We start from the raw sequence: 12,800 nt of genomic DNA, 5'->3' as shown, positions 1-12,800 counted from the left end.
GCACCTGTATTCCTCAGGACTTCTACTCTAGTCCCATTGATTAAGAGCTGCTGCCTGTATTTTTGCATGTTAGGCGGCCAGGCAGCAAGTGTGGCTAAATCCAACCCACCCTCAGAGATTAATGTAGCTTCAGTGTGAACCCTGATTTGTTCTGGGCACACTGTTGATCCCACCTGGAGACTGGCTATTCCAGTACTAATTGGAGTAGTATTTGTTGTGGGACTTTTTTATTTGGACAGGCCTTGTCTCCAGTTTGGGGTCCATGCTGTCTACAGTTTTGACACCAGGCCTTCTTGGGATCAAAGTTTTTATCCTTATACCCATTTGTGGACTGTAAAGAGGCTTGGGCCCACCCTCTTGAGCAGGTGTTTGGGGCCCTGTAGAAGACTATTGACTTTTGTTCTTTGTGACCCCTTTCTTCTGGTCACCCCCTGTGGAAGTCTTGGTCATCCTAGTCTTGACCCAGTGGTCTGCCAATTCTTGGGGAGAAATTGGACCTAGGTCTACCAGATGTTGATGCAGTTTGTCATTCAAGCAATTACTTCAGATATTCTTTCATAAATAAATTATACAGCCCATCACAATCACTTACACCACTGCCAGTTACCCAACCATGTTTTGACTGAGAAGTCAACAGTCAACCCAAGTCTGGCTCGAGGATTTGTGAGCCCCCTTGAACCTAATCCTGTACTCCTCAGTTGAGAAACCAAAGCCCTCAATCAGGGTAGCCTTCATGAGGTCATAAGATTCTGCATCTTTTCCAGAGAGTGTGAGGAGTCTATCCCAACACTTTCCAGTGAACATTTCCCAAAGGAGAGCTCCCCAGTAAGATCTGCTTACTTTTATGGTTGCACAAGCCCTCTCAAAAGCTGTGAACCACTTGGTGATATCATCACCCTCTTCATATTTAGTTACAATCCCTTTGGGGATTTTTAGGATGTCAGTATTCTCTCTGACCCTATTTAAGTTGCTGCCACCATTGATAGGACTTAACCCCATCTCTTTTCTTTCCCTTTCTATGGCTAGGAGCTGCTTCTCCAAAGCCAATCTCTTGGACATCCTGGCTAACAGGATGTCCTCTTCATTGAGGCTGTCCTCAATGCTTCCAGAGTTACTGGTCTCCCCTGTGGAAGAACCAGGTTCTCTGACTATTTGTGGAATCCGGGTTTTAGGAACCCTGTTCTGTTCTCCCTAATTAGGACGGGGGGATGAGTTCTTCCTCCTGTTCACTAATTTCCCCATCTGAAGGAGTATCCTCCAACTCAGAGGGGTGGTCCCTAGTAAACTCTGCCAAGAGCTCCTGGAGCTTGACCTTGGTAGGGTTGGACCCAGTCTTTATCTTTGTTAGTTTACAGAGAGTCCTTAGCTCTGCCATCCCTAGATGCAGGTAAGGGGTGAGGTTGAGTTCCGCCACCATCTCATCTGTGCAAGGCATTATTACTCTAAAAGTTGGGATTACTTTTTAAGAATCTAAAAACTACTTCTAGAACTTAAATCCAAACTTTTAAACTCTAAAAGAAATGCTAACAGGGACTTACTTACACAAGGCACTAGCAGGACTTTTTAAAAATTTAGAAAAATAGTCAAATTGCAAAAATCAATTTCTAATGACAATTTTTGGAATTTAGTTGTGTGATCAGGTATTGGCTGAGTAGTCCAGAAAATGCAAAGTCTTAGACCCCACCGCTGATCCACCAATGTACGAAGTTGGCTCTGTATATACTATCTCAAAGTGAGAGATAGTGTGCACCGAGTCCAAGGGTTCCCCTTAAAGGTTGAGATTGGCAAAATTAGATAATACTAATGCTCTATTTTGTGGTAGTGTGGTCGAGCAGTAGGCTTATCAGCGGGTAGTGTTAAGCATTTGTTGTACAAACACAGGCAATAAATGAGGAACACACACTGATAGACTTAACTCCAGGCCAATAGTTTTTATATACTGTAGAAAAATATATTTTCTTTATTTATTTTAGAACCACAAGATTCAAGAGTTGAGGTAAGTACATAAAATGCAAGGTAGTTCACACAGTTGAGTATAGAACTTTGATTTAAAACAGTAGTCCATACAGTTTTGGTTAACATGGCAATTAGATTTTTTTAAAGTGGACATTGCAAAAATCAACAGATCCTGGGCAAGGTAAGTTGGGTTAGTTTTTGCAGGTATGTAAAGCACTTACAGTCAGTCTCCTGGGCATAGGCAGCTCACCATTGGGGGTGCAAGGCAACCTCAAAGCCACAGCACCAGCAACACAGGGCCGGTCAGGTGCAGAGGTCAAAGGAGGGCCCAAAACACATAGCCGCCTATGAAGAACAGGGGTGCTCCGGTCCTAGTCTGCTTACAGGTAAGTACCTGCGTCTTCGCGGAGCAGACCAGGGAGGTTTTGTAGAGCACAGGGGGGGGGGGGGGGGGACACACAAGCCCACAAAACATACCCTCAGCGGCACAGGGGCGGCCGGGTGCAGTAGGCAAAGTAGGGGTCAGGTTTGCTATAGAAAGTAATGGAGAGACCCGGGGTCACTTAGGTGAGGCAGGCAGGCAGGGGACAAGGGGGCTTCTCGGGCCAGCCACCGACTGGGCTAGGATGAGGGCTGCCTGCTGGTCACTTCTGCATTGGTAGGTGGTTCCTCTTGGTCCTGGGGGCTGCGGGTGCAGTGCTTTGTCCAGGCATTGGGCTCCTTTGTTACCAGGTAGTCGCGGTCAGAAGGAGCCTCTGGATTCTCTCTGCAGGCGTCGCTGTGGGTGTGCAGGGAGGTTGGCTCAAGGTGTCCACGTTGGTGGAGTCGCCTGCAAGTCCTCTCTGCGGTGTTGGTTCTCCTGAACTCGAGCCGGAGGCGTCAGGTGCAGAGTGTGAAGACTCACGCTTCTGGAGGGAATTGAGAGTCTCTTGTAAAAGTTGTTTCAAAGTTGCAAAGTTGTTGCAGTTTGTGAACAGTGCTGCTGTTCTCGGGAGTTTCTTGGTCCTTTAGGTGCAGGGCAGTCCTGAGTCCTCAGAGGTCGCTGTTCCCGCCCGATGCATCGTTGTGCAGGTTCTTTGAGTCTGGAGACAGGCCGGTAGGGCTGGGGCCAAGTCACTTGATGTCTGTCGTCTCTGTGGGGCTTTCAGGTCAGCAGTTCTTTCTTAAGGTTGCAGGAATCTGATTTCCTGGGTTCAGGGTCGCCCCTAAATATTCAATTTAGCGGTGGGTTTAGGTCTGGGGGCAGTAGATAATGGCTACTGTCCTTGAGGGTGGCTACACCCTCTTTGTGCCTCCTCCCTGAGGGGAGGGGGGCACATCCCTATTCCTATTGGGGGAATCCTCCAAACTCAAGATGGATTTCTAAAGGCAGGGTCACCTCAGCTCAGGGCACCTTAGGGGCTGTCCTGACTGGTAGGTGACTCCTCTTTGTTTTTCTCATCATCTCCTCCGGCCTTGCCGCCAAAAGTGGGGGCTACGGCCGGAGGGGCGGGCCTCTCCACTAACTGGGATGCCCTAGGACGCTGTAACAAATGGCATGAGCCTTTGAGGCTCACCGCCAGGTGTTACAGTTCCTGCAGGGGGAGGTGAGAATCACCTCCAACCAGTGCAGGCTTTGTTCCTGGCCACAGAGTGACAAAGGCACTCACCCCATGTGGCCAGAAACCCATCTGGCTGTGGGAGGCTGGCAGAAACTAGTCAGCCTAGCACTAGGAGTCGGACTGGTATTCAGGGGGCATCTCTAATATGCCCTCTGGGTGTATTTTACAATAAATCCCACACTGGCATCAGTGGACATGTATTGTGCTGAGAAGTTCGATACCAAACTTCCCAGATTTCAGTGTAGCCATTATGGAACTGTGGAGTTCGTAACTGACAGACTTCCAGACCATATACTCTTCATGGCTACCCTGCACTTACAATGTTTAAGGTTTGGCTTAGGCACAGTATGGGTATAGTGCTCATGCAACTATGCCCTCACCTGTGGTACAGTGCACCCTGCCTTAGGGCTCTAAGGCCTGCTACAGGAGTGACTTACCTATGCCTCAGGCAGCGGGATGTGGGCATGGCACCCTGAGGGGAGTGCCATGTCAACTTAGTCATTTTCTCCCCAACAGCACACACAAGCTGTGAGGCAGTGTGCATGTGCTGAGTGAGGGGTCCCCAGGGTGGCACAATACATGCTGCAGCCCTTGGAGACCTTCCTTGGCCACAGGGCCCTTGGTACCAGGGCTACCATTTACAAGGTACTTATCTGTGTGCCAGGGCTGTGCCAATTGTGGGAACAGTTAGTTTAGGGAAAGAACACTGGTGCTGGGGCCTGGTTAGCAGGGTCCCAGCACACTTGCAATCATAACTGGCATCAACAAAAAGCAAAAGGTTAGGGGGTAACCATGCCAAGGAAGGCATTTCCTTACAGCGAGAGCTCGTGCATTTGGTGAAGGGAAGAGACCAGGGTGAACAGTAGCTACTATTACACGCAAATCATCTATGTCACACACTGTCCTAAAGATAGTCGCGAGAGGGGCATGTCTACTGCAACACCCCAAACATACAGCGCCATTTTGCATGTTACTATGAAGACCTTTATCGCACACGTAGGTAGCAGCGAGCAGAATTTGGCGAGTGGCTGGATGGTATAGTTCTAGGCTGGATAAGTAGTGTCCAGTGAGAATTCCTGGCTGCGGATTTGAGCTAAAATGAAATTAGGGAGGCTATCATGCAGTTACAGTCTGGAAAGGCCCCTGGCCCGGATTGCTTCCCAGCAGAATTTATAAGGATTATATTGACTCACTGATCCCTGTGCTGGTTAAGGTGTATGATGAGTCCAGGGAGGCAGGAATACTCCCACCGACCATGAGAGAAGCGCTGAAACTTGCCTTGCTGAAGCCAGGAAAACCATAAGGAGAAAGTGACTCTTATAGGCCTTTGTCACTTATAAACTGTGACGTAAAAAGTTTGGCCAAAGTCCTTGCAAATTGTGTCTCTCTACTTCTCCCCTTCCTGGTTCAGCCAGACAAATCAGGGTTCATTCCAGGGAGATCAACCTCGCACAATTTGCGTACGTTTTTTGCAGTGATAAATTATATTGACCCAGCATTAGATGCTATAGCCATATTCCTTGACGCCACTAAGGCATTTGATTCTCTTGAATGGGGCTACCTGACGGCGATGCTCTGGAGGATGGGGCTCCCGGAAGGATTCTTAAGATGGGTAGCCCTTTTATACTCTCAGACCACCGCTAGGGTGCACATAAATGGATCACACACAGACCCAAGCGCAATATCTAGGGTCACAAGACAGGGCTGTCCACTGTCGCCACTTTTATTTGCGCTGGCTGTTGAACTGTTATCGGCTAAGTTGAGACAGCAGCATCAGGACTATGCTCTCAGATACCCTTCACGTCATTTGTTAATATCAATGTATGCGGATGACATTACACTATATCTGAAGGAACCAAAGCATAGTCTGAGTCCCATGCTATGGGAGTTTGTCTATTTTGGAGGGCTATCAGGTGGACAAATCAATTGCGGGAAGTCATTTATATTTCCACTGACATGGCAGACGAAGCCCTTTGAGCTGAACTATCCACTACAGTGGTGTCCTGCAAAAGTTAAATACCTATGAATTTAGGTTACAATGGACAAAAACAAAAACACTCAGAGCAAATTATGGTAAGGTTATAACAGAAATAATCAATCAGAGTACTTGTAAAGCACGGCTAATCACCCACTAGGGTCTCAAGGCGCGGGGGGAGGGGCAGTAAGTAAGTGGTTGAAGAACAGAGGGGGTCAGGTGAAGAGCCAAGTTTTAAGGCCTTTTTATGACTGGCAATAGAGTGGGAGATCTTCTGAGGTGGATGGGAAGGGAGTTCCAGGTCTTGGCGGTGTGGTAGGAGAAGGATCTTCCTCCAGCTGTGGCCTTCCAGATGCGAGGTCGGCGGAGCGGAGGTTCCTGGTGGGCGTGTAGAAGTGGAGTCTCTGGTTGAGTTATTCTGGTCCGGCGTTGTGGAGGGCTTTGTATGCATGCATGAGAAGCTTGAAGGTAATTTTCTTGTCTATTGGGAACCAGTGCAGGTCTCAGTAGGGCGGAATGTGTGCCTGTGTATAGGGGCGTTCTCGATGAGACAGGTGGAGGCGTTCTGGATGCATTGCAGTCTTTTCCGTAACTTGGTGGTGGTTTCGGCATAGAATGCATTGCCGTAGTCCAGGCAGCTGCTGACAAGGGCTTGGGTGACTGTTCTTTTGGATTCGGTAGGGATCCATTTGAAGATTTTCCAGAGCATGCTCATGGTGTTGAAACAGATGGAGGAGACTGTGCTGACTTGACGGATCATTGAGAGTGCTGAGTCCAGGATGAATCAGAGGTTGCGGGCGTGGTCAGTGGGGGCCGGAGTGCTTCAGAGGGCAGTGGGCCACCAGGAGATGTCCCAGGCTGAGGGGTTGTTGCTGATGACGAAGACTTCTGTTTTTTTGGTATTTAGCCTGAGGCAGCTCTCCTTCATCCATTGTGGAAGTTGGCTTTGGCTGTGTACGGGTCATTGGTGAGGGAGATTAACTGAGTGTTGTCGGCGTATGAGATGATGTTGAGTGTGTGGTGTCTGGCGATGGTGGCTAGGGTGGCCATGTAGAGGTTGAAGAGAGTGGGGCTCCAACTGGAGCATTGCGGGACGCCGCAGATGATCTTGGTGGCCTCAGAGTAGAAGAGGGGGAGTCAGCCTTTTTGGGTCCTGTCCGAGAAGAAGGTGATCCATTCTAGCGCTTGCCTCAGATGCCAGCGTCCTGGAGACGCATCCATAGAGTGTGGTGGGAGATGTTGTCGAAAGCGGCGGACAGGTCGAGGAGGATGAGAACCGCTGACTCACCCCTGTCTAGGAGGATGCAAGCGTCATCTGGGGCGGCAAGGAGGGTGGTCTTGGTGCTGTGGTTGCTCTGGAAGCCTGACTGAGGGGTCCAGGATGTTGTTGAGTTCGATGTGTTTGCTGAGCTGTCTTTTGACAGCCTTTTCGATGACTTTAGCTGGGAAGGGGAGTAGAGATGGGCCGGAAGTTCTTGAGGTCATCTGGGTCTGTGGTGGGATCCTTCAGTAAGGGCTTGATTTCGGTGTGTTTCCAGATTTCTGGGAAGGTGGCGGTTTCGAAGGAGCGGTTGATGATGTGCCTGAGTTTGGGTGCAATGGTGCTGCTTGCTTTGTTGAAGATGTGGTGGGGGCAGGGATCAGAGGGAGAGCTGAGTGAATGGTGTTCATGATGTTGAGGATTTCTTCATCAGAGATGTTGGCCCAGCAGAGTAGGTGGCGGGGGTTTGGAGGAGCTTCGGTGGTGGATAGGACAGTGGTTGGCGTCCTGAGTCGGGAAGCTGTCATAGATGTCTGCTATCTTGCAGTGGAATTAGGTTGTTGGAGACTTCTTGTGCGGAGAGGATGCCTGTGGAGTTTGCTCTGGGGTTGGTCAGTTCACTGATGACCGCAAAGAGTTCTTTACTGTTGTGTGCGTTGTTGTTGATGCGCTCCTGGAAGGTGTTTCTCTTGGTGGTCCTGATGAGTTGGTGGTGTGTGTTTATAGCTTTTTTTAAGGCTTCGTGGTTGGTGGGGGGGGGGGTCTTGTCGGTGCGCCATTTTCTTTAGAGGCATCTGCAGTTTTGTGGCCCTTGAGGGCGGAGGTGAACCAATTGGCTCTCATAGATGTGAGTCTGTTGGGTTTGGTGATGGGGGCTAAGGTGCTGGCGCAGTCTAAGATCCAGTTGGTGAGGTCCTGTGCAGCTGTGTAAGTGTTGAGGTCAGAGAGTGGGGAGTTTAGGCTGGTGAGCAGCATGTCCTTGGTGATCTTGTTCCAGCTCCTGCGGGGTGGTAGGTGAGCGAGGTGTCGGTCGGGGGGGGGGGGGGGTTGATGAAGGTAAAGTGGATGCAGTGGTGGTCGGTCCATTGGAGTTTGGTGATGTGGCTAATGGAGATGTGGTTGCTGGCGGTGAAGATGGGGTCGAGTGTGTGTCCGGTGAAGTGGGTGAGCGAGGTGAGGAGTTGCTCGAGTCCAAGGTTGGTGAGGGTTTCGAGCAGTGTCGTGGAGTTGTTGTCATTGGGATTCTCCAGGTGGAAGTGGATGACCCCAAGGAGTATGTAGTCCATGGAAGCAAGCGCGTGGGTGGTTGCGAGGTCAGCGATGGTCTCGCAGAATGGGGTGTGGGGGCCCGGCGGGCTGTAGATGAGGGTACCCTGCAGGGTGGTGTTAGGGTTGGTTCCAATCTGGAAGTGGAGGAGTTCCATGTTGGTTGTGGAGTTTTCGGTGCTGGTGGAGAGGCGCAGGGATTTGTTCTGGACGATGGTGATGCCTACCCCGGGGCAGTTTGTGCAGTCTTTGTGGATGATCTCGCAGCTGTCTGGGATGGCAATGTCTGGAGCCGAAGAGGGGTTAAGCCAGGTTTCTGTGAGGATGGTGACTTCTGGGGCTGTGGTGTCGATGTCGTTCTAGAGTTCGATTGCGTGCCTGTGGGTGAAGCGGTGTTGATCAGGATGCATCTGAGGTTGTGTTCTGCTTTGTGGGTCCTCGGGGGTGGGCTTCAGTGACGGAGGCTAGTGAATTTGCAGTCACGACAGGTGAAAGGTCCCTCGGTGTTACTTGGTGATGCCTGCTTACAGTTGTTGTTGTGTCCTGGGTTGAGTGCGATGAGGGCAGCTGACGAGTAGCGGTGGTGGGCGAGAGGTCCAGGGGTCCTGGCGCTGGTTGGGTGCAGATGGGCTTGCCTTAGGCGCACCTTCGGTACGCCCACTGCATGCAGCCGTCATTAAATAGGGAGGCGGGAGGAGAGGACAGCTGGGAGCAGGAAACGGCATGAAAAAAGGGGACGGGGCTGCAGGGGCAGCAGCGGCGGAGAGAATGAGAAAGAGAAGGGGGCGGGGACGCAGGGGCAGCAGCGGCGGGGAGATAGAGAGGAGAGAGAGAGAGAGAAGGCAAGAATGAGCGGAGTGGTAGTCGAAACGAGGGAAAAGACAGAGGAAAGCGCAGAAACCAAAAGGCACAATGAAAACAGCAAAATCAGAAATGAGGAGAGAGGACGGAGAAGAGAAAAGGGGCAGAGGGCAGCCTGGCAGAAGCCTCTATTGCTGGCTGGCCACATAGGCCTAATGAAAATGATCATACTCCAAGTTGCTCTATTTATTCCTTAGTATAGAATATCGACCCAAACATGCTTTTTCAGCGCACTACGCATGCAGATGACTAGTCTAGAATGGGCAGGAAAGCAGCCCAGTATAAGCTAGAAAAGCAAGCGCACTAGGCAATATATTGGTTTAAGCCTGATCTGTATCTACCACACTTAGCGGTAGTGGAGGGCTTTATGGCCCCGCACCCTACATCATAATATCTGGGAGCGTTGCTCAATTTCCAAGTTCTAGGGAATCTACAGTGGCATGCACCACAGCTTCATGGAAAACCCTGGCATGGTATGTGGACAAGCAACATGCTGTACTCTCCCCTGTGCTCACTCTTTCATACTCGCCTACTTCCAGTCACACAAGAAATAGCATGTAGACAATTATTAGATAAATTAAACTATAGAACATGGGGTGATCTTTATGGAAATGGCACATTCAAAACTAAGGAGCAGTTTTTCACAGAATCACCTTCCGCCACCCTAGATGTATTCCTTTATACCAGACTTCGGCTCACCATGAAGGCATCCAGAGTTCCCTGATGAGACCCCTAAGCTGAATGTTCTACACTGATGCAAATTCAGACGCCGAGGCGCCTGCTCTCCACGCTATACTACACTACAGAAACACCTGTGGGAAACCTTGAGGTTCGTCAGCGATGGCAGGCCAAGCTGGGGATGAACCTGACGGATGACCTGTGGAGGGAGTGTTGTGCTCACACTGGACAGGTTACGTCCAGCAGTTGCCTTCGCATCATCCACTACCAATTTTTACAAAAAGAGCCTATTATACCCCGCATAGACTGTACAGATATGGGCTGGAATAAGACAAGAAGATGTCAGAGGTGCAACATGGCAGGAGCGGACTTTTTGCATTTGGCTTGTGGGTGTGGCTGCATAGGCGAATACTGGCATGATGTAGAAAAGGCGTTAAGGGAAATGCTAGACGTTTCACCTTACACCATTTGCGGCCCTCCTAGGGTACACACAGCAAATGAAGCCACAGATTAGGAGACTTACAGTCCTGGCTGTATTGCTGGCTAAGAGTAGAATTACTTGTTGCTGGGGGAGGAGGCATGCCTCAAAATTCAAGGAGTGGCTGGCGGATCTCATTTGTTGTGATGAACAGTTAGCAGTAGGCAGAAACCATGCCTGCGAGTTCCAGGCCACAAGATATCTGGGGGCAATTACACCACTACCTAACAGCACACTTGGATGACCCTTCAATCCCACTTTCAGCACCCATAGAAAGTGTGAAACTGCTGCTGTGGTGGTTACAATGGGTGAGGGGGAGACTTTGGGGGTCATTACAACATTGGCGGTAAAAGCCGCTTACCGCCGTGCAGAAGACCGCCAACACACCGCCGCGGCAGTGGAATTCTGCCACGGTCACTATGACCCACTGCTCAAAATCTGCCAAAATTCAGACACCCACACAAGTCCGCCACACCAAAGGTCAGTGATGAACTGGCGAAAACAAAACCTCCACCGTCACGCCGACAGAAATACGCCCACACTATCATGACACACGAATCCACGCGGCGGTCTTTCAATCGCAGTATTCCATAGGCGGTACACACCGCCACGCTCAAAATACACACATTTACAAAACACCACCACATTGGACAATTCAAAATACACACACCTGATACACATACACACACCACTCCCACACACCCATTACAATATAAAACACACACCCACATCACCCACAAACCCCTACGACAAAATTACCGAGAGAAGGCCAGAGAGAGACACTACAAACAACTACCAAGCATCCACAGACACACAATACCATCACCCATATAACTTCCAAGCACCTCACACAACACACCACCAAATATCACCCCACTTATCACTACACACACCACCCCACACATCACCCACAACACCCCATGGCATGGCAAAGACACCCCAGGTTCTCTGAGGAGGAGCTCAGGGTCATGGTGGAGGGAATCGTCTGGGTAGAGCCACAGCTATTCGGATCACAGGTGCAGCACACCTCCATAGCTAGGAAGATGGAGCTATGGCGCAGAATAGTGGACAGGGTCAACGCAGTGGGACAGCACCCAAGAAATAGAAATGACATCAGGAAGAGGTGGAACGACCTACGGGGGAAGGTGCGTTCCGTGGTCTCAAGACACCGCCTTGCGGTTCAGCGGACTGGCGGCAGACCCCCACCTCCTCCCCCACAACTAACAACATGGAAGGAGCAAGTCTTGGCGATTCTGCATCCTGAGGGTCTCGCAGGAGTCGATGGAGGAAAGGACTCAGGTAAGTCAAATCTTAACTATTACATCCCCCACCCTACCTGCATGCTATCACCCCCCCCACCCTCACCCCCAGCACCCCAACTCCTCACAAATGTCCCAACATCACAAACCACACATCCTAACACCAAGCCCTGCATGCAACAACAAAGCATGGACACCCATCACCAAAGCATGGCCACTGCACATACCCATACACCCCCCTAAACTACCATCACACAAGGACCCACACAGGAATGCAAGCACTGGGGTACACGGTCACCCACCCATTGCACACCATGGCACACACAGATGTAATAAACATCCTTTTATACCCCTGCAGGACCCCTACCCAACGTCACCGGACAGGAGGGTCCACACATGTCCACACCACCAACAGAAGAGGCCCACAGTGATGACAGCACCTCTGTCCAACTGGATCTAGATGAACAGCCCGTCCCATCGGGGACCTCTGGACAGTCGGTTCCCCTGACACAGTCACAGGCCACCACAGTGCTTCCACCCTCTGGAAACACCAGAACAGCACCCACCCAGCGGGCCCATAACTCTGTCCCCAGGACACGTCAATCAGCAGTGTGTCCACCACTACAGAGAACCCAGGCTAACCCACCACCCAACAACAACAGGGACCTGGGGGCAGTGGCAGTGGGCACACAGTCCAGGGGACGGAGGCCCAGGAACACAGGGGAACTGGGAGGGCTGCTGTGCGGGGGAGGACAGGCCAAGGGAACCCACTCTCCACAAGGCCCTCTCCAATATCATGGGAGCCTACCACCATTCCCAGGAGACTATGGCAACGGGAATGGCCAAGTTTCAGGAGACCCAGCAGCCGCAGGAGGAACAGTATTTGGGCTTCAGGGAGGAACTCAGATCCATCAATTCCACCCTGGGCACCATCGTAGGGGTGCTGAAGGAAGTCCTCAACACCAGGAGGGACACTGTGGCACAACAAGGTGCACCTGACACTAGCCTGGACCATGAACTGCCCACCACCTCCACCGGTGCTAGTGGACAGGAGGCACCGCCACAGGACCACCACACCAGCACCCCAACCCCTGCAGAGGGAGAACCACCCCGCAAACGGTCCCTGAGATCCAGGACAAAGACAGAGAACGATGCCAAGACACCCGCCAAGTAATGAGACTACCCTGAATGTCATCCTTCTGTCCCACTTTGTCACCCTGTTCATCCTCAAACTGCCCCAGCTCCACTTCCTATGCCCATTTGGGCAATGCACCTGTGAGACTAATAGACTGGACTCTGCCATGGACATTCCTCCACCATCACCCCTCACCATTTTACAGCATTCTCCAATATTGAGCACTAAAATAAAACACACTTAAAGCACAAAACAATTTGGAGTCTGTCTGTGATTTCGAAATGGTTTATTAGCAATTAGTGTCAAAATGCTCTTTCAAATGTAAAGTCA

At 50.8% G+C, this 12,800-nt stretch overlaps 1 protein-coding gene across 2 annotated transcripts in view; it reads right to left on the bottom strand.

The window, feature by feature from the left end:
* LOC138261681 (D-serine dehydratase-like) overlaps positions 1–12,800 on the bottom strand; it is a 496,726-nt gene that overhangs the window by 346,812 nt on the left and 137,114 nt on the right. The window lies entirely within an intron of this gene.

The sequence above is a fragment of the Pleurodeles waltl genome, chromosome 10, assembly GCF_031143425.1.
Source record: "Pleurodeles waltl isolate 20211129_DDA chromosome 10, aPleWal1.hap1.20221129, whole genome shotgun sequence".
NCBI classification, from domain to species: domain Eukaryota; kingdom Metazoa; phylum Chordata; class Amphibia; order Caudata; family Salamandridae; genus Pleurodeles; species Pleurodeles waltl.
The sequence above is the reverse complement of the archived record's forward strand: the minus strand, read 5'-3'. Positions and strand labels throughout refer to the sequence as shown.